Source organism: Acanthopagrus latus, chromosome 8 (genome assembly GCF_904848185.1).
Source record: "Acanthopagrus latus isolate v.2019 chromosome 8, fAcaLat1.1, whole genome shotgun sequence".
NCBI lineage: Eukaryota > Metazoa > Chordata > Actinopteri > Spariformes > Sparidae > Acanthopagrus > Acanthopagrus latus.
Window position 1 is genome coordinate 11,273,366 of NC_051046.1, and position 21,980 is coordinate 11,295,345.

General features: G+C 41.4%; 1 long non-coding RNA gene across 3 annotated transcripts in view; it reads left to right on the plus strand.

The window, feature by feature from the left end:
• LOC119024529 overlaps positions 1-21,980 on the plus strand; it is a 39,807-nt gene that overhangs the window by 8,140 nt on the left and 9,687 nt on the right. For all 3 annotated transcript variants that reach the window (XR_005076493.1, XR_005076495.1, XR_005076494.1), the window contains one exon: positions 17,006-17,144. This is a non-coding gene — a long non-coding RNA (uncharacterized LOC119024529). The remainder of the gene's footprint in view (positions 1-17,005; positions 17,145-21,980) is intronic.

Below are 21,980 nucleotides of genomic sequence, written 5' to 3' on the forward strand. Positions count from 1 at the left end.
AATATAATGTCCTGTACATGTTGTTGCAGATGTTATGAGTGTCCATTCTCTAACGTAACCTAGATATGCATATTATTTACAGTAACCTTTTCTTTGGATAGTCCACCTACAGAGAGTTTCTAATGCTCAACTAATGTTCAGCTTAATACCGTATATACAAAGGAAAGTTGAATATGAATACACACATTATTGAACATTTTTTGAATGAAGATTATTTTTTAACTCTTCTGGTACAACTTGTGAAAATATTTAACGACAATTAAATGGAATACAAGAATCTGTCAGTGTAGCAACATGCAAGTGAAAGCTTACAAATGGTCAACATCGATACAAGGAATGACACATAGACGTGGTAAAACATTTGTCTGTATTGTTGACCATTTGTATATATTATTTTGAACATTAGTGGAGCGCACGGATTGGTTTCCTAATTGTCTGTTGAATATTTATATTGAGGTGGTACAGCATCTTGATAGAGCAATACATTTCTTGAGATATGATTATTGATTCACTGGCGCCAAATGTCAATATTTTTATTAAAACATGCGGCACATTGGAACCAGTCATCTTGGTTGGTGTCAGACTCTGCAAAACTGACACCACAATGCTGTGAATAACTACATAATTCATGCACTTTGCCTTTTGAGGGATGTTTTGTATTTTTCAGTGAGACAGGTATTGTGGTGTATTATAAGATGATTGTCTGGCAGTGTATTGCAGAATCGCTGTTCTCATTGGCAACATATCGTGAATTTTATCGTATCAAATGATGAGTAACTCCTATTTTCTTTGTTTCTCTATGACAACAAACTGAAGATGTTTGAGTTATGGACAAAACAAGACTTTTGAGGCTGTCATCTTTGGCTTTGGGAATCGCTGATCGACATTTTCTGACATTTTATAGACCAAACAATTAATCATTTTATCAAGAAAACAATGTTCAGATTAAGTAACAGTGCAAATAATCACTATGTGAAGCCCTGTGCATGACACAGATTTTCAATTTAGAGATTAAATTAAATTAAAGTCTCCCTTTGAATGCTGACACCTTTAAGCATTCAGTGATTGTTCGATAATGTAATCTCTGCTCCTCAGTGTGGACACGGCGTGAGCTGCTGTGAGTGAAGCTACGTCTCGGGTCAGTTGGAAGTGTCTGCCTCACTTGATGCAGCTCCCCCAGCAGAGGTGGACTAATTGAGGTGTGTTTTTATCTGGGCTTGCTAATGATGATGAGGGTGCAGGAGAAGTAGACTGTCCCCTTAGGCTGAGGAATAGCATGACTTAGCCAACCTTCTGTACTTATTGTCCAACAAAGGGGGAATTCACTTAATGCAGTGCTTCAGAAAAGTGGATAATTGTGGCCACAATCAATAAAGTAACAGAGCGGAAAATGAACGGCGTGTGCAGTGTAGCCGCGTGTTGTGGATATTTGACGGCAATCGAAAGGAGCGAGGTTCTTGTTTTTTTGTGTTCGTTTCAGCGAAGTCATCAAACGGGAAGTCGATTCCGCTTTTATGCACACACAAGACATGTGAAAGCAGATGAAGCCCTTTACTTTGTGTATGTGTAGCAGTGACCATGTGTGTTTGCATGTGTTTGTGTACCTATGATAGAGGGGGTAGGTCTGGTTGGATGAGCCACATTGTTCCTGTGCGGCCTAGTGACATCGCTGGAGGGCAGAGAGGGATGGAACCTGAGAGGGGTGACAGTGATAAATAGCCCTTTTAATAACAGCTGCCCCACTTGGCCAGCTAGTCCCAGTCAGTGTCCTCTGTGTATTTATGCCTATGTTTATTTATGCATCCATAGCATGCAGGAAATCACCACCGCAGGGGTACAATCATTCTTTTTTTGTGTGTGGTGGGGGGGATTGCATTGGTTTAACTTTGGGAGCTAGCTCGTCTTAAAAACTAGCAGATATGCATTTAACCCTCAGGTTGATCTGTTGGTATGTCTCTGCTGAGATATATTCATGTCTGAGAGGGGAGTTTCACCACTGATACTGATACTTACAGCTAGGGCTGCACAATTAATGGGAATAACACTGTATGTACTGTAGTGCTGCAGAGGTGCCCTGTCCTACAAATGTTGTACCTTTACAACAACCTTTACCTTTCACAAAATGAAGACGAAAATAAAAGTTAACAACTACGACAAACACAAACGAAGAAAGACAACACAGTTTACATGACTGGAAAGGAATAGGAGCACATACTTAGTTAATCCTGCCATCTCTCTACTGCATCATTAGTTACCTCATAATCTGTATACAAAAATATCAGTGTCTCATCTAACTCATAATCTTACACACACGCATATATACATGTATATCAGCCACACATTTACACATCCAGACATACACTAGAACTCCTGGTCTTTCTTATAAACATATAGCAACTTATTTACTAATGATTTTATGTCAATATATATCATTCACAGGATCAGGAGGGTTACTTTAAATATGTATTTTGATACAGTTACTAATTACTTGTCAACAACCTAATCCATGCATCACAATATTAAAGTAATCTAACTTGACGACTTTCCACTTGTTCTGGATTACCTCAGTCCCAAACATATGCAAATAAAGACAAGAGAAAAGACTTTAATGTACATGTTGCGGTTTTCATATCTCACTAAAGCAGCCTCGCCTTTACTTTTGAGATGAGGAAATGAGAACATGACCAATTTTTTAGGCCAATGCTGAAACGATATTGGAGAGTAAAATCTTTCAATATCGATATATCATCGACTGATATCTACACACTTTTTTCATTTTGCAGTGAGCCCTCATGTGTGGTTATCACACATTAAGTCAGGCTGTGTTACAGTTTAACAGCGACCTTTATATTACCACAAAGACACTTCGCAGACAATTACACCAAGGATCTTTTTCTGTGTCATGATCTCTTGAAAAGAAAAGTTTTACTATCGGTGCAAATTGGACAACACACATGATACCGACATACCTGTGTTGGGCCAACCGGTCGGGCTCTAGAAGACACACGTCATTTGCATATGCAGGAACAAATCCTGCAAATGTTTTTTTCTCCAGTTTCCGAGGACATATTCTCTCAAGAATCTGAATATGCTACTACTTTATGCAATAATGGCTTGTCTGACGTTATGCACAGTGTTCAATCTGCATGGCTTTTAATTCTTTCCTTCATTGTTGCTGTATGACTGAAGTCAAAAACCTTTTGTCTGCTGAAATATGACCTCAGGCCCGGGTCTGTGAATAGGGAGAGGGGAGGCTGTAGATCACAAGTGTCAAAGCTTCTTCCCGGAGGGCGACGCCGGCGCTGTTCCCACTCAAACTAGTTCCCTCCCTTTAATTGGTTCAATTAGTTAAGTATCCATATACATTATCGTGTATGCATTTTTCATGACTCCTCTTAACGCTCTGTTTAAACAGAACAACTTCCGGCTATGATTTGCCATTTGGATGAATGTCAAGGAGACTAAATGATTGCGCTAATTGAGTAATTAAAAGCAGATGTTGGAGCAAGAGCCAACAGCATACACTTTAAACACTTTGCCCTCCAGAAAACCTACAGTGTTTTTGACACCCCTGTTATGTATGGTTATCCCAGAGGTGCTTCTGTAATAGTTACAGTTTCACCCTTGTGATTATTCAGTTGAAGTCTTTGCTATTGAACCAAAATGGTGTTTTTATGCTATTTTGACCATGGGAAATGGTCTGGAAAAGAAAAGCCCATCATGCTGCCTAATGGCCAGACTCAGTGGTGCACAGATTCAACACGAGCTCTAGACAGGCAAAGCACGATATCTCCACACTCGCCCTATCACTCTTACCTCCCGCTGTCCTCTGGTGGGACGCGAGTGGCCTGTGTGAGACTCTTTTGAGGGAGATGATGTTATGTTGGAGGTAATTAACGTTGGAAATGTGCCAGTAATGGGAATCAGTGTGCCATCAAATCGCAAAGGAACGGAGTGTGTTTCCATGGTTTTGACAGCTGTGGTGATTGGAGCATTGCTGGAAGGCTTTACAAAGTGCAGATCAATAAGTAACAATTTTCCTATTAAAGAAAAATTACTTGGACATTGCACTAAGATAGCTCGTGGCTCTTTCACTTCACACCAGCTATTAAAGGTCTCTCGTTGAGGGACGGTTTGTCTTTACTGAGGTGTTATTTTCTTTTCTGATGGTGGGATTGTGAACCCCCACCCCTGATCCTGATGGGAGAGAGAAACTTGAACTTGGGTCTCTCTTGGTATTTATTAAAATGAATTGTTTTTCTATACATTATTTTATGACAGAACAAATGCCATGACATCAAATATTGTACCTAGTCCTTATTATGAATTACAGCTTAGTTATTGTTAGAGCTGAAACATATAATTTATTGATTGATTTGTCATAGAAATATTATTTAACAACAGCCAAATTTCAATACAAAATGCCAGATTTGCACTGGTTCCACTTCATCAAATGAAATGATTTGTTGCTTTTACATACTTTTACATTTTACATCTCTACACTGACTTAAAACTTCTTCTAAACTTCTCACAGACTAAAATGTGTATTTGAAAATAGAAAAATTCAACTACTTGATTGATAATAAAATCAGAGCAGAAGAGAAAATGACCTAAACATGCCCTGCTCATGTTAATATTAGACCCTGAGCTGACTAACACTGTACATTTGGATGCATCTCATGGTTCATCTTAACAACATATGAATTAGTTGTCCAAACAGCAGATTTTAGAGAAGGCTATTTGGAGGCATTGTATATATTTTTTCCACAACAGCCTTTTGTCTGACAAGACCAAATAAAAAGTATTATCACACATTTTTCCACTGAAACCCTGGGTAACATCAGGGATCATGAACTACCCGTAACACTGGACTCTGAGTAGTTTCAATTATCTTCTCAATTTACAAATATCAGTAATCTTGGCTGTTTCACCTGTGAAAAGTGTATACATTACAAAGAGAATAATAAATACAGTGGAGAGACTTGATGACAAATCTTGTTTTATGAAATCTCTAGGCCACTGGCGTGGCTAATGAAGTTAGTAATTACTCATCACTGGTTGGAAGAGTTTAGCCGGGGTGAGATGAAAGCAGTGGCTGCTGGGAGCCACAGGAACGGCACAACAGGCAACAATCAACACAGTGTCTGCACAACAATCAATCAAAGCTGTCAGGCCCTAAACAGTCACAGTAATTTGCTGGTGTTTCTCAGAAATGAGTACACCTTGTAAAATGTAGCTAAGATCACTTCCCCAAACACCTTGAAGCGCAATATTTTTAAACCAATGAGATTTGTGTCATATGATTTATCACACTGCTCAAAGAGAAATTATTATTTTTAGCTAAGGAACTGTTTCACGAGCTCAAATTACTCCACTCAGGCCTGAAGTCTGTTCCTCTTACAACACAACGTGCTGTGTTGAATGTTAACATTTCTTCCCAGTTTTTTTTTGTTGTTTGTCTCAGTGTTATGGCTCAGCAGTTCCTGTATTTGAATTGCTTTTGCTTTGTTTTTCACTTTAATGTCTTGTCAGTCATGCATTTGATGGCATGAGTATACATCTTGGTAGCTCAAGAAACAGTATAATGTATAAAAGACATGCAGAGGAAATGAAAAGTGTTTTTGAGTTTATTTATGTATACTGGTACATAAACTGGAGCCTTCAAAGCTCTGATTAAAAAAACGTTGTAGCTGAATAGCACAATTGCAATTCCAGGGCTCCAGACTAATTTTTCACTCTGGTTGCACCGGTACACCTCACTCTTCTTCTTTTTTTTCTTCAGATTTTTTATTTTTATTTTTCCTATACTGGAGGATACTTTGAGTATGACAGCAAATCATCAGCCTTTACATACCTCTATAATTTTAACCTACGTCATATTATGTGCTGGTGCACCTAACATTGTCAATTAGGTGTACCAGTTAGTTGCACCCAATAATACATTTTAATTGAATTTCTTTACCCATTTTGGTAAATTATCTATCTATCTATCTATCTATCTATCTATCTATCTATCTATCTATCTATCTATCTATCTATCTATCTATCTATCTATCTATCTATCTATCTCACACTATTAAACATTTAAATATGAATTGTCAATCATTTAAATATGAATCGCAGTGTTTTAGTGAACATCTGTTAAACCACAGTGATATTTAAATACGAGTCAGAGCGGTGGTGGTGAGTAACACTGGACTATTCACAGATGCTCCTTTCTGCGGAGCTCTAAATCATGCTTCTTAATTCCCAGAGCCACATCTCAATCATACTCCTTGCTAATTTGAGAGTCACCCTCATTTCGTTTTAAACGATTCATTTTTGGCAAATTTGTAAATGGCCCCGATGTGTTCTACAATTTAGTCAATTACTGTTTCAGCCAGCAGGACTCTGGGGAGCAGGAACACACATCGCCTGGAGGTACCATCTCAATAATTGTTTCAGAAAAGTTGGGAATGGATTGCTAACGCTCTGTTCCACTTATTGAAATGTCAATTGGAGCCAAGACCCTTTTACTTCTCTTCTCACTCTTTCTCTGTACAGTGTGACTGCTTGACTTTCCCTCCCTGTCTGAGTCCTAAGCATTACTGAAAGAACAATTCTGAGTTTGATATTTAATGACATTAAATCGATTGCTGTATGAATTCTTTTGGTGATTGTTCTCACGGGCATTATTTACCAGGAACTCATTTGTCATAATAGTAATGGTTTTAGACGATAGCTTCTTAATGTTTCTCTGAATTAATCCATGACTTGCAGTTTTTCCTGTCATTGCTGAAATAAAAATGTAGCAGACAATTTGAACTCTGCTGTATACTGAAGTTGTAATTAATTATTAATTAGCTGGATAAGAATTAAGAGATGATAATAATCTAAATTAGGTCTTAATGGGTACTAATTAAGAGGAGAATCCTTCTTTATGGAGCCAAACAGCGTGACCCGCAGACCCCAATTAATTAAGATATTATTAGCCATCTCCCTGTGTTTGGCTGACAGGATGTCGTTCAGTCAGTGGAAAAATTTGCGGCAAAACTCTGGAAAAATGTGCTTCTGTTTGTTTTTGCCACAAGGTCCCTCACCCATCCTCTGAGCCAATTAACCTGAGATGAGCCTGTTGGTGCAATGCTGATTAATTGGGGCAGGGAAGGGATCTACACATGATGCTGTCGAGGAGTCCTCGCGTTTTAACTGTTGTCTGTTGCCTTTGTTCCCCCATGTCTGCAGCGAAGCACTCGTCTCTGTCACCCACCCAGCATGATGCAGGTCATGGTTTGAAAAATATTCAGACCACCAGCTTTAAACAAACTGTCATCCACAGTGTGTGTATTAAAGTTATAGTTAAAGGGAAAGGTCCCCCCAAAATCATAAGTAAGTAGCACTTCCTCATTCGACTGAATAGGTTGATTGCCAGTAACTATATGTATGATATGACACCATGACCCTCGGAGCATTTGATTGAGCTTCGGAAAGAAAGCTAGGTTTGGGACAACATTTAGGAAAACATCGTGGTTTGGATTAAAATACTGTCACATTTCGACTTCAGTTACAAACGTACCAACATTATGTAACTTAACTACGTTGCTTGGTTAAAATAAGTCACCGACTTCACTCTCAAATGGGACACAAACAGCGGCCTCACGGATGAATGTGCCTGTTTGACCCATCCATCCCCAGCTTTGTCCCTACATAGACTTGTCACTCTTCAAACCACTTCACAAGACTTCCTCTTTTGCTGCCATCATAGTTACTGAAGCCACTAGGGGTCACCTCCTAATATAGGTTGTAACAAGCTGCTTTGCTAGTTTTTCTTATGAGGATGGACTTGACCTGTAGTACTAATAAGATTGTTTTGTGTGAGTTGCTGAGTTTTAGAGATGTCAGCCTTCTCTCAAATATAACTGCTGGAACTAGTTTGCACTCTCGAGCTGGACAGCATGCGATGTAAACACCACTCTTGTCCTCCTCAGCTTTGCTGTAACACTTGCTAGCTTAGTTTGCGTGAATAGGTAAAATAGATTTTAGTCCATGAGTAAATTCATGCTTCCTTCTGCTCGATGATGTGGTGGTCAGTTGTGATTCTGTATTTAAAAAATATAGTTCCTACTAAAACTACTCACGTCTGTGGATTTTCTCTAGTAACCGGGTCAAGATATGATTTAATTTTTTAACATGACTAATGTCACATTGCCAGATTTTCTGAAAGATGTTAGGGGCTTCTCGGATATCAAGAATCGCAGTTTTCTAGCTGACAGAGATGGCCCGGGCTTCATGCTTATCCCTCACTTTACCTCACTTGACTATGATGCACAGAGGTGCAAGGGTAAACTACCTATTAAGAGGCAAAAAAAATAAAAATAAAATCTAATTAATTAGTGAGACAATATTGCTATGGAGCAGCATGAGCCAATGCGTTTCACTGTAGTGTCATTATATTCAAGAAAAAGGCAGACATCTGCCTGGCTGATATCTCACACCAAAACAATCAAAATGCATAAACAGCATTGACAGGAAAATATGTATCTTTGATATTGGGGGTAAACTGTCCCTTTTAAAGGAAAATGTGTGTGTGTGTGTGTGTGTGTGTGTGTGTGTGTGTGTGTGTGTCTGCAGAGTGGGTCAGCTGCATGTGTCTGTTCTGATTACTGGATGGGTAATTCTGTACTTCTGTGTGTAAGACCTTCAGCTCTATTCTATAATTAACTTTTGCCTGCGCCCATCAGGTTCCATTCCACACTTGATGTGTCCATAGTGACTGTTACACGCAACCAGCTTGCCATTCAGTATGTATTAAGCTGTCAGAGTGGGCTGCTCTCCCAAGCCGCCTGTCTTCACTGAACAACCCAGCCTATTAACTCCTATTGACTGTGACACACATGTCCCTCCAAAATGAGCGGTTCTGTATTGATTTTTCCTGAGAGCTGCTCACTTCCCCCTTTTCATGCCGCCAAGGGTGAGATCTTTATCCTGACTGATTGTATATGTTCATCGTATCAGAGTACTGTTGTGCAATTGCCATTTCAGACCTGTGAACCCTCTCCAGCTCGCCTCCCTCCTATGTATTCTGGCTACTTGTAAGCGGCCAAGTCTCAATGAGACAATTAAAAGGCCGGACTCCCTTGTGTCCCCCTGTAACACTGTGGTCAGATGGAAGTGCAGACCTTCCACACAGCCCTGCAGCTTTAATACCACACACAACATAAGACATAAGACATGACAGCCAGCTCCTCTCCCCCCACTAACACACTGCCTCCCAATCAATGGACCTGAATAGAAGGGTGCCATATCCTCTCAGCGACGCTCTCTCTAAATGCTCCTGCCGGAATGAACTCTGACAGCATGTATCGACGTCATATCAAGCCCCGCCATTGAGAGAAAAATGATTACCTACTGGTGAAATCAGTTATTGACACGTTGTGGAATAGCTTCCCTAAGGGATTTATTGATACAGTTTATGGTATATAAATATTTATCTAATATGTGTCTGAAATAGATTTGTCTAGTTTAGGTATACAGTGCATGTGTCTGGTCTGTGGTTAGCCCACGGAGGGCTATCAGTGCCTTGTGCTGCCTTCTCTGCCACTCAACCATGACTCTGCCTTTTCTTCTCGTTGGATACTGTTTTACAGGCAGCTTTGAAATTGCTTTGGCTGCTGCGACTCTGTCTCGAAGTCGATAGTAAAACATGTTGTAATTACATTTTATTGCCTCTCACTCTAGAAAATCAAAATGGCTTTACTGCGGCCATCATATTGTAAATGCACGTAGACGTGCCAGGTGTCGCACCATCAGTGGAGGAGGAATTCAACACTTTACATCAGCAAAGCTAGAAAATACTTTAATGAAATGTAAACACAGCAAATACGCATAGGTCAGTTTTTACTTAAAGCTCTGTGCGATGACGTGTGCATAGGGAAATATCTTTACCAGTATTGTAGTTTATTTCTACAAAAATGTAAATGCTTTAAATGTTATTATCTACTCACTGTCATGCTGATGGAAAGTCGTGAGGTTTGGTAGTCCACAAAACATTTCTTGAGCTTCACAGCAAAACAGCATTAAAGCATTCTCCTAAAAAAATGAAGTAGTAGTGGACACATTCTGAAAGGCCTCAAGATCCGAAATTGATTTGAACAAACAGTATTTGCACTATTTGTGAATATGAAATAGTTGCTGTAGATGCTAAACTAATAGTGTTAGCTTGACTGTGCATTGGTGGTTTAAGTATTCTCTCAGCTTTATGTTTCTTTATACTTTAAATAAGTTCACTTGTTATTTTCTGTGTCTACAGTTATCTGTTGCTGTTTGGTTAGGTTTAGGCAACAAAGTATGTGGTAAGTTTAAGGCAAACATTGTTTGGGTTAAATTGAACCCTTTCACAACAATATACACGTGTTGGAAAAGAATAATTTGTCCCATGTGCGTATTTTTGCCACTAAGCCCATCCTGAGAACAATAGCAGCATGGCTATGGTCTGGTTAAGTTTAGGAAAAAAGACCATGTTTTGGCTGACTTGGTTATGTTGCCAGAAGCAAGGCTGGACATTGCTGGAAACAAATTGTGAAACATTTCCAGTGGTTTTGAGCTGACAAGTGCTGAGACATCTTCTCACATGTTGGTCTCTCACCTGGCAGCCGTTTTGCCACCACCATCTCATCGTCCTCCTGTAATGTAAACCCTTTGTGACCGATATTGCAGAAATGTTGATATAATGAACATTAATCTTGTGTATTAGATTTTAAACTCTGTTTTGCAAACACATAGAATGTTTTTCTGAGCTGTCTCATTGTGCCAGTATAGGGACAACTCAACCAAACAATTTGTCAGTAGATTGTCCATCAGCTTCTTCTTGCTGGTATTATGGGTTTATTGTAGAGCAAATGTTAGATTGATCTCCCATCTCTCGTTGAGCTGAACTTGAGGTGACCTGCTGTGCTGTTTAGAGCTTTTGAGATATGTCCTTGGCATTTCAATCATGCAGCAGCTTTGCAAATTTTCCTTGTTGTTGCATCTCCTTCTGTAGAAGTTGAAGGGTCAGTATTTTGTAAGGGAAAAAACAACATTGAAAAGCAGAAAATCCATAAATGTTTTTATCCTATGTTGTAGGAAACACATGTCAGGCAGTGTTATTGTATGATATTGATTTTCGCAGACGAGCACATGGCACACTGACTTTTTCTTCTTGGTGATGCATGGCCATGGCCTCGTGAACATGACAGGCAGTCTCAGGTCAAATACCTCTGTCTCCCATCCTCAGCTGTGTCTCTATTACAGTCAGTTGGCTCTTTGGCTGACTTATTGACCAGCTCTCATGCTCGTTACTCAACAGAGGAGTAGTTTGCTGTGATTGATACCACGACTGCTCTAAGACCTCTCTTAGCCCCCCTCCTCTGCGCTCTCCAAATCCTATCTGCAGGTTTTAAAGCCATGAGTGGGTTTCATTAATGGTCTCTCCTGTTTATGACACCATAATTAGAGCTGAGGAAAGGCACCTAACTACCGCGGTTCCACCATACTGAGAAAGTCAATAATGCAAGCCCAACAACTTCTCACACAATTGAGCCCCGTGGAAAATCTATATGCTCTGCTGCTCTATATCTTTATGGTGCTGTTTCGGAAGAAGCCACCTGATTTGTTAGTGTTTTGTCCTCCACTTTTAACTAATCCCACAGAATTGATTATTAATGCCAGCAATATCATTTAGCTTCCCCTCAGCCTCTGCAGAATAGATGCTGTGTGGGATGTTTCCTTCCGCCTGCAGCCGCTGTGTGAAGCTGTGTTCGGTACAGCGAGCGAGGCCGAGCCTTGTGGCCATTTACCTGCTTTTATAATTTGTTTTGTGCTCCACCTCATGTACATGCAGCGACTCCTGTAAAAACCCAACCAGGCTGACCGCTACGCCTGGGTTATTTGTGTGGAGCAGGTCATGGGGGATATTACATTAGATTGCTTTCCCAGAAAATAATTCTGCCATGTGGTCTATTGGGCTTTTCTCTGTGTATCTGTCAGGTGGGATCGCATGCAGTTACAGAGAGAAAGAAAACAGTTTGAATACACACAAATACACCCTGTTTTTCCACTCACCCATCTGTCTTTTTAATTAAAACAACAACCCAAAACAGCTAAGGGAGCACTAACGCTTGCAGAAGAATATGTACTGTTGCAGGCTACGGAGTAGATGATGAGAGAAATATGTTGCTTTAGTTTGAAATATGTTTTTAACTGAGTATTTGATCTCTGTTGACATAGATTTAATTGTTCAGGAACTTCATCAGTACTTGAAGAATAATATCCCAGCGTGTCAGCTTTTTGATGTGTTTTTCTCGTTCAGGTAAGTGTGACACTGCAGCTTTTAGGTAGGTGGTGTTGGGAGGAATATAAGACAGGTTTTATTTATTTACAGCTGGAAATTTCAAAGCACACCTCAGAGGGCTTCCCAGAAGAAAAAGATGGAAAAAAGTGACATAAGCAAAAATAAGAAGTTGGATTCTGTTCTTAATGCCGTTGAGCTGGGATGTCAGTATTTGTAACACAGCTCCTTGTTCTCGCTGGGGTCACAACTGTCATCTGATGGGTGCTTTAGAAAGCGCCATGAATAGTTGATGTTGCTCACTGCAGCCCAGACTTGAATGTAAATAAGATGCAGGTGACTGGGACATCGTTACAAGGGTCAGGCTCCCTACAGCTTCGTTTCACGTGGCTTTGCTGTTTGCACATCTCCTGCACAGAGAAGAAGAACAACAGCATGTTCAAACCCTGCATGAAAACATACAGCCCTCTTGTACTGCTGAATGGAGCCGTTATGTCGAAGCAATGTTGAAGTGCCAAGTGAAGTTCCTCAAATGATCACTTCAGACTGGCTCTTAAAACAAGTCAATCTCCTTAGACCCCTTTATTAAAGGTGCAATATGTAAGAATTGACCACCTGTCCAGTTCAAAACAAAAGGGACTGCATTACAGTAGCCACTAATTACTACTACTAGCTGTATCTGCTGTTTGGGTTATTTACTTCAATAGGTATCTCTGCAAAACAATACATAGGCATCGTAGCATCAGGACTCTTATTCACATTCTCTTAATCATTTAAGTAATTTTTTTTTACATTGTCAACAAAAAATCTTACGTATTGTACCTTTATAATGTCCTACGTCACAGCAAAAATAAACATGTTTAGCCTGAATACCCGCTAAGTGTCTACAGCTATGCTAGTAGCTATAAGAGGTTACACTCAGGCACAACGGTGCTTTGGGCTACCACCAAGGTCTGTAGGATTTATTCTCGGTCTACACTACACACTTGTGTCTACACAAAACCTCATCGCAGCACAGCCAAAAGTTGCTGGAATATCTGTACAGACCAACCCCAGAGCCACAATGGCTAGCAGGGTTAAAAACTCATCAACAAAAATGCTAATAGCAAAAGCAACAAGTTTTATCTTATAGGTAAGAGTCACTTTGCAATATGAAAGCAGTGTTAATGAGGCCAGGAAAAACATGTTGAGATGACAGCAGTCTAATGACTTCCATGACGGTATACAGGCACTGGTGTAATCACAACTAAATGTCAGACACCATAAGGCCTGGTGCATAACGGCTCCAGATTGATATCTCCCTCTTGCTTTAATTAAGAAATGCAATTTTTGCTTAAAAGGTATTGATTGTAGTTTAAAGGGAGAGCAAGCCATCAAACTAAAAAGTGAAGAGAGGACCCTGGAGTCATAACAGACTGAACAGTTGTGCGAGGAGGGATTATTTGCTCTGAGAGACAAAAGAGAGGCGGCCGCTAAACGGTCGGCTGCGTCGCTGTATCTCTCAGAAGATGAAGTTAGAGGTTAAGTAAGCGCTGTAGCCGTCAGGGATGAGTTGATTATCAATTATGATAGTTAGCAGTGAGGTGAGAACGCCGGCCATTAATCAAAGCAGTCTGTCAAGCATTTTGCGGAGTAACTGAATCCCCCCAGAGTGAGGTGCGTCACTCACACACTTTGCCAGGCAGGAGATGAGCCGGTGCAGGTAGCAAGACAGTGGATAGTTATATATCATGAATAAACTAGGCCTCTGAGAGCAGAGCGACAGGCTGAGCCACGCAGAGCTGAGCGGGACGTCGGGCTGGGACATTTCCCCCCGGAGACCCCACACCCTCTGGCTGGCCTTCTGGGGAGATTAAATGTTGACTGCTCTGGGTCCAACATGCGCTCCTGTAAACGTAAACCAAACTTAGCTCATATCAGTTCACCCTTGACTGGAAACCTAACCTCTGTGACTGAATGAACCAGTATCATAATTAAATCATCAGCGCTTCGCTTTTACTGTGCCTGCAACCCTAACCACAGCGGGAGAGGGGTAAGAGGAGCGTGGCTCTTCTGGCCAGCGATGACAGTGAAACCAAGAGTCTGGGAGCTGCTCTGAATTGTTCTTGCATGGCAGGAGCTGGTGGGGCAACACCACCACCCACCTAACACTCCGCTCAGACCTTATCTGGATATCTGTGCTGTCGCTCTCTTAGTTACTCCTACATTACCCTTACTTACCGCACTCCTTTTAAACATTGTTCATTACCTTTGAGGGGGAGGGTGCAAATATAGTTATTAACCTGCAGATTACCTTCACATTCTTAAACCTGTATGAGCTTTTATATCGCCGACAGATAGCGAACGATCTTAAATCCCCAACCTCCGAGATGCGGCGCAGCTCCTACAGCAATGCAGTCGTGTCTCCTCCATGTTACCCCTAATGCCTAGTGGCTTGTTGCACCGCTTGTGTAATGACTGTGGACCTACCAGAGCTTATCCTGTTGAACAGGGGATATTAAGGGGGGTAGTTACAAAGGCCAGACTTTAATTTGACCTCTGCCTGCCCTCTTCTCTAGCGAGGTGGCTCAGAGAAGCAGGATAGTGGTTTGGGCAGTCGGTGATGAATGACTGTATTTGGTGGGCAGATTGTTACAGTTCCACACTAATTGAGGGGTCAACGCAAAGAGCAGATGTGGTAATTGAGTCACTTGACTGTGCCTATAGAGCTTTTCGCAGCTCTTTTGACCCTGGAGTCGACAACAGAGCACTTTCCTGCCCCCTGTTTACATTGTGCCATCCAAAAAAATATCCGTCTCTTGTTCGCTAGTCTTTTTTGCACAGTTCTTAGGTCCATAGATCTGCAAAGTGATACACAGAGAGAGAGCACAAGGAATTGTCTTCTTTGATATTGTTAAGAATAAACATTATCAGAATGCTGTATATTATTTATACTACATTATGTGCTGCAAGTTGGTGTGACTACACAGGTGTGGAAATCAGGCACATGCGCTGCACTATGTTTAAATTTGCTCTGTTTGTACATCTAAACGTATCAATGTTCTCTTTGGCACTGCGGACTGATCGCCCTGTTTAGTGTCTGGATGAATTATTAATCAGTCCAGTTCTGTTGTTCCCTTTATTACCTTATCAGCCTTGTCAATTGAAATATTGGATGCACAGAAGTATATAACTTGCTTGCATAGAAATGAGCTGTCCATTCAGTAGAAAAACATAAACATTTTTGAAAAAGGTGCAACGTGACCAGATTAAAAAAAAAAAAAATCAGAGAAAAAAGGCTTCCACAATGCACAGACCAGTAATTACTCCCATTCATGTGTGACGTGCTGCGAGTTGGGTGGTGCTTATTTTTGGCCCATCAACTGGTTTGAAATGGGAAACAGTAAGGTAACACCAGGTGACAAACCTTATCGTATTGCAGCTGGATATTACGCTGAAATATATTTATTAGAACATTTTAGGTGAGAAATATTTGTCACTGAAAAATGATTATATATATGATCATATTTGATCAGCGCAGTTTGATCTTTGATAGTCTGCCACCTCTAGTTCACAATCTTTCTGTATTGCAGCCCAACAGTCTACTAAAATACACTTTTGGTGAGAAATAAGCAGTGTAGTAACATATTGTTGGTTTAAAGTACTGCCTAGTGTTGACAGTTTGAGTGCAGTGTGCAGTTTCGGGTTTTGGTTTACCATGGTTCAGTTGCATATACTACCAAAAATTGGTTAAAGTAAGCGATGATTATTTTCATTATCAATAACGGGCCTCTGTTAATTAGCCTCTAATAATAAAGGAATATCTATAAAATGTCAGACAATAGTGAAAAAAAGTGGATCATAACTATAACTATAGTACATTGCAGCACCAGCTAGCAAGGTAGGAAAGAAACAGTTGACTCAGGGAAAATCAAATATGTCCAAATCTAAACAGAGAAGAAAGTCTTGATTATTACTCCCCATGTCTCCACCTCTTTCTCCACTGTGGAATTCTCTCTTCAAATGTTTTGTGCACCCAGAGCAGAGATCACTGGCACCGCTTCACCCACTCTACATGCAAGGAACATGGCAAAGTATAAAATATGAAAAGGTCACAAGCCCAGCAAGACTACGTAAAACTGTATTGTGAGACCGATGACCCTGATGGAGGCCGCAAGTCAAAACACACTGGTCTCACAGTAAAATGGTTCTTTGTGCAACAAATGTTGCTGCCGCTTTGTCCTCTTAGGTCCTGTTTTGTCCATCTAACAGTCTAAAACCCAAAGACATTTAATCTTCAGTGACAAAGAGCGGAGAAACTTGCCCTGGTGAGGCGGGAACCAGACACTCTGGCATTTTTGTTTCCGCTTCGAAAGAACATCGTATACAACATATTCCTGGATCCGTCCCTTTATCCGGATCGGCAGCGATAGTTCCATTGGCACTGTTCTGGGTCGGGACCAACCCTCCATTCAAGTTTCATGGAAAAGTGTTGATAGTTTTTGTATAATCCTGCTGAAAACCCAACCAGTCAACAAAAAACCAGAGAGGGGTAAAAATCTGCTTTGATTACAGTCCACACATCATAAATATGATCTTATTCTGTTTGTAATCACCAGAATAACCTGTAACTATGGTTTTTAGCTTCGTCTGTTGAGATATTGTGACTGAACCTCCTCTCTGTGTTATTTTAGCCAAAGTGGTGTCTTTGTGTTGCAGACGGAGCCTTGTGTTATTGGACGGGGTTTAATGGATCTGTTGGCCTTTGCATTTGCTTTGCTCCTGAAACATGCGCTCAGCTGAGACTTGGGCAGAACACCATCCATTTACACCTAATGGCCATTGCCGTTTGAATGTGGTGAGTTGTGAACAACAGCGTGCGTATGTGTGTGTGTGCGTGTGTGAAAAGCTACAAGGACAAATGCATTCTGCATTTAATGAGTGTGGGCCAAAGGGAACCTGGGTAGTTAAAACTGAGAGTTGGCGAGACTATTTTGTCCCTTGTTACCTGACTCTTCTGTTGCACCTTTAAACTGCAACATGCCACTAAACTACTCTGATGGTCTCGCAGGACACATGTAGAGGCTGCAACCCTGTGTGAATGGGATTGATGGACCACATTAAACTCTGAGCTTCATCCTGCTTAAATGCTTTCAGACGCTAAATCTTTTCACTGTTGGAGGAGCGCAGACTGGAGAAGATTTATCCATGAGATTGTTGGATTGTCATTTGAAGTGTGTATTTGGATGAAATGTGGATTAACACTCGTCGCCAGCTCGTGGGTCTGTTTATTTTATTGAGTGCATGGGTGGAAACACAAAGATGAGATTTCTTTGTTTACCTCGCCACGTCTCCCACAGGTCTGTTTAAATGTCCACCATTCTCCGCCAGGCCTCCTTACTCTTGACTAAGATGTGATTGTTTTAATGCACAAAAATGTGGATGTTGTAATTACCATTTGCACAAACAAGACAGCAGCCTCATTGATATGCTGCCGCTGATAAGGCAAGAGCTTGGCAGCGAGACAATGGCTGAGGCCACCAGGGGCTCGCCAGCACCAGGGACACGGGACCGTCCTGCCTCCTCCGTCAATGCAGACGACCAACAAAAGCGGTCTGTCATTCACCGCACACGAGCGTTTTTAATTAATTTTCACTCAGCTCTCCTCTGAGTGCTTGTGCGGTGATTTGACCCCCAGATCTGCTCATGAATGTAGCTTTCTCCTCAGCCCTGGCTGTCAGAAGGTCAGCAGTGCAGGCTCCCTGAGCAGGAGCCCCTTTTTCTATGCAACTGGACTCAGGAGGCTGTGAGCATTGTCCCGACCAGCAAAGTGCATGTGTGTGAGAATACGGACGTGATGGAGGTCAGTAAGGGAAACGGAGGATCAGATAGACATGTATAAGAGCATGCTAAACATGATAGACAGTATTGATTCTGAATATCAAGGCCGTGTAGCGTTCAGCCATATGTGGCCCTCATTTTGGCAGCTCCATGGTAATTATCTTTATCATGGCTGTATTGGTTATCGACAAAACCGCAATGTGCAATCAACCTATTACACGCATAATGTGTTGTCACATACTCAAGTTGCATTAACAGTCCACAGTGGAGAGTTAAGTGCTGCTGTCACTCGCTATGCATGGGTACAAATCTTGGCGGCCTGTGGATAAGCCGGATCAGAGTTGATCAAATTGCCGTTGTTTTAAAGCCATTCTTGATTTGGATTAATCCACAGGAGTGGTCACACCCGCTTGGTCTGTAAATCTATAGGTCCTTCTGTTTCCATCTTGCACCCCCACCAGGCTTTTGTGATCTGCCGGAGCTTTGGAGGATGAAAGGAAGTGGGACTAGTTATTTTTGTTGAATGTGCCAACTGTGTTCAAGGAGGCTTTTTAAATAAGTGCCCTTGACCTATTCTTAGGTTTATCCCTGTCGTCTTGTTATTCCTCTTTTGTCTCCGTAGGGGTCTAAATTTAGTCTGATTAACTAATGGCTACAGTGTTGTTAGAAATGGGACGTTTTTGGTGATTGCGGCGCCGTCTTCAAAGCGTCATGTGGGTTGCTCTTCGTCTGTGCTTTCTAGGAGGAGATTATAGACCTGTTCTCCACCTGATCTGCTCACTGGCGCCTGTAAAAGATGTGTTTTGATCATGGTCCTCCTCACTTTTAATACTTTTTATTTAATGTTCTAGCCTCGTTCTAAAGCCAAAACACAATTCAAATGAAATCTGGACTGAAAGTATAGTTGGCCTCGGATGAGATTTAATCCAGCTCTTAAAAATTGTCGCTTAAAATTTTGGCTAATCTTGGATGGATCTTTTTGAATCTGGCCCTTGTGGCTCGGCAAGATGTCCTCTGGTCTCTCAGAGCATTAGATCTAATGGTGGACCATTTTGCCCACAATTAATAGAGCTCCCCAAGAGACCGGGAGCCTATAGACTTGTGGAAATACTGTAGCAGCCTTCAGGCAGCTGGCTAGATGTGACTTTCTTCCCCGTCACTCACATTTGTCGTAATGGCACAAGAGCCTCACTGGCTATTCCCCAATGCTGTGTGTATGCATGAGTGTGTGTGAGCCCACTGCCCCAAGCATGTCTCATTTCAAAGTGCTGTCACTCCCTGCTTCCTGGCATCTATTAACACCCACCATTATCATGCTAATCTACATTGTATGATTACATAAAGTAATTTATGCACACTTCTATTCCGCGGCTGCACAGGGATGCGTGCTTCTATTGTTGAATGCTTGAAAAAGAACATTTCCCGATCATCAGACTCCTTTTTACGGCGTCTTCCTCTTAGAATCTGTTTTGCCTTCTCGCACTTTTTACACACTTGTCCTCTTAAACTTTATCAACAAAATCTGTAAAAGCGCTCGCAAAGATTTGAAAGCCTCTGCCTACTGAGAAAATAATAGCTAAAAAACGCCAACTGAGCCATGCTGCTTTGTTCATGAGGAGACGATGAGTCGAGATCACTTTCCTCGCAGTCCTCGTTAGCTCCATATCGGAAATGGTAAGAATGTGTTTTGTGTTGAAAGCAGAGGGCAAGAGATGAGCTCTCTTCCTCATTTATTCACAGCTAGTGGAGTAATTAGGAATGCAGAGGGCTGTTAAATTAAAACTGAATTGCACTTATTAACATTTTAACTACCAACCCCACCCTCTTTAGACACTAAACAAGGACAGTTTCAGCTCTAATATGCCTGAAGAATCCCGCTGAGGGGACTCTTTATGTATCTCTAAAACAAAGACGTTCTTTAAAGTAAGATCTCCCTTTTGTTTAAACAACCAAGCATTTAACATTCAGTGTAATATGCCAAGGCTTCCTCCATGCTGTCAAGAGACGCACCACCAGAGCTTCTCAAACTCTTTGCTTAATGGAACACTATTTGTGGTCAGATTGGAAAGCTAATGGTGGTCCCTTTGAGGGTAACTCTCCAAATTAAATAGCATGGATTCACATCTGTCAGACAAAACCAGGAGGCTCTTTGTAATCAATGACCCAAACCAAGAGAGGCTCCACGGGGGGCGCCTCTGCTATGATGGCAGCGAGCGTAAGGAGCCACCAGGGACAGAGGCGGCTCACCTGCACTAACAGCCACTGTGCTGGGCTTGTGGAGCAGGCTCGAACCTGCACCAGCAGGGTTAATGTACATTTATAGAACAGGTCAAACTACTTAAGCCAGGCACTGATTTATAATGCAGGAGTGCAATGTGACTAAACTGTAAAGGGAATTCTTGTTTTTCTGTGCAAACATTGCCGTCGGTGTTGTGTTAAAATGTTGAACCCCATTAATTTTATCACTCCCCCTCTCTTGTTTCTCTACGTCTTTAAATTTTGTTTGGAGGAGAGACTAGCAAGGCCTCCCGCTGTTCTGGAGAATTTCCTCTCGTTGTTAATTTTCCCTGCTCCATATGGCGCCACAGACACTTCACCTGCAGGCTGTAGCAGGCCGCGCGGCAGCCAGCAGACATCCTCGGGCTCAGGCTGTCATTTACACAGGCCTGTGCATCTGTCTGAGCAGAACACAACACAACACAACTGAGACAGCTCTTCCCTTCACCTCACAGCCTGAGTCCGGCACCATCCACCTGACAAAATCACACGCTATGTCTGAAATACAGTGAGATATAAAAAGCGGTGGCAGGTTAAGACAAGACTCCCGTCATGCAAACAGCTCACGTCCTCTGTACCAGTTGGGAAAACTCAAGCTGGAAAATAGCCAGAGAGATTGTGCCAAATGTGTACGTGTGCGTGTGTCTGTCAGTCTGTCGTTGTGCATGTGCATGTGCATGCATGTGTGCACACAAGTCTGTGTGTGTGTGTGTGTGTGTGTGTGTGTGTGTGTGTGTGTGTGAGAGTGTTTTCAGGGGGCTTGGAGTTTGCCTATGGCAGAGCCATGGAAGAGAGGGTTTCATCCTGGCTTGTCATTGATTAGAGAAGGGTCTTTAATTCCATCCCACCCCATGTTGTGATTCATTTGCATTCTGTGTCAGGAGGTAATGGAGTTTTGCTCTACGGTTTGCTCTGAAAATCTTGAAGATGTGGTCTAATGTGCATGCAGCCGCTAGCAAAGAGCTTTCTGATTTATTATGTCTCTTGTGTTAGCTCATTTTTTCCCTTCTTCCTTGTCTTCGGGTGGGACTGTGCGCTCTCAAATGGTTTTGGGAGAGGAGAGGTGCAAACACTGCCTAGACTCCCGAGATATTTGTCATGGTTATTATTCCGCAGACTACATTTACATCCAGAACTGAGATATTTGTAATAGAACTGTACTTCTATTTTCACTTTTATGTGTTTAGCAGACATGTCTGCATTATTTAGACAAGTGTTGTATATTTTGTCTTCCGATCATTTTAGAACCATTTGTCTATTGTCTTAGATATTGATAAGTTTTAAGTTACGACTTTTACATTTTACTATAATTTAACAATATTTCAAAACACGTTTACCAAGTTTTTGATAAAGGGTAGTTTGATTTTACATTACCTTCAACTGCTATTTAAATTATGTCAGAAAAAAGTAGATGTATCGTGTTACCAGGCGTAATTTGATAATTACATCCTGATAAATCTGAGAGACTAATTTTCTGCAGCAAACACTGTGAGCTGCCAATGTCCCTTGTCATTCCAACACGTGCTTTTATTTTCCATGACTCTTAAAAGATTTCCGTTCACAGAGGTCTGATTTT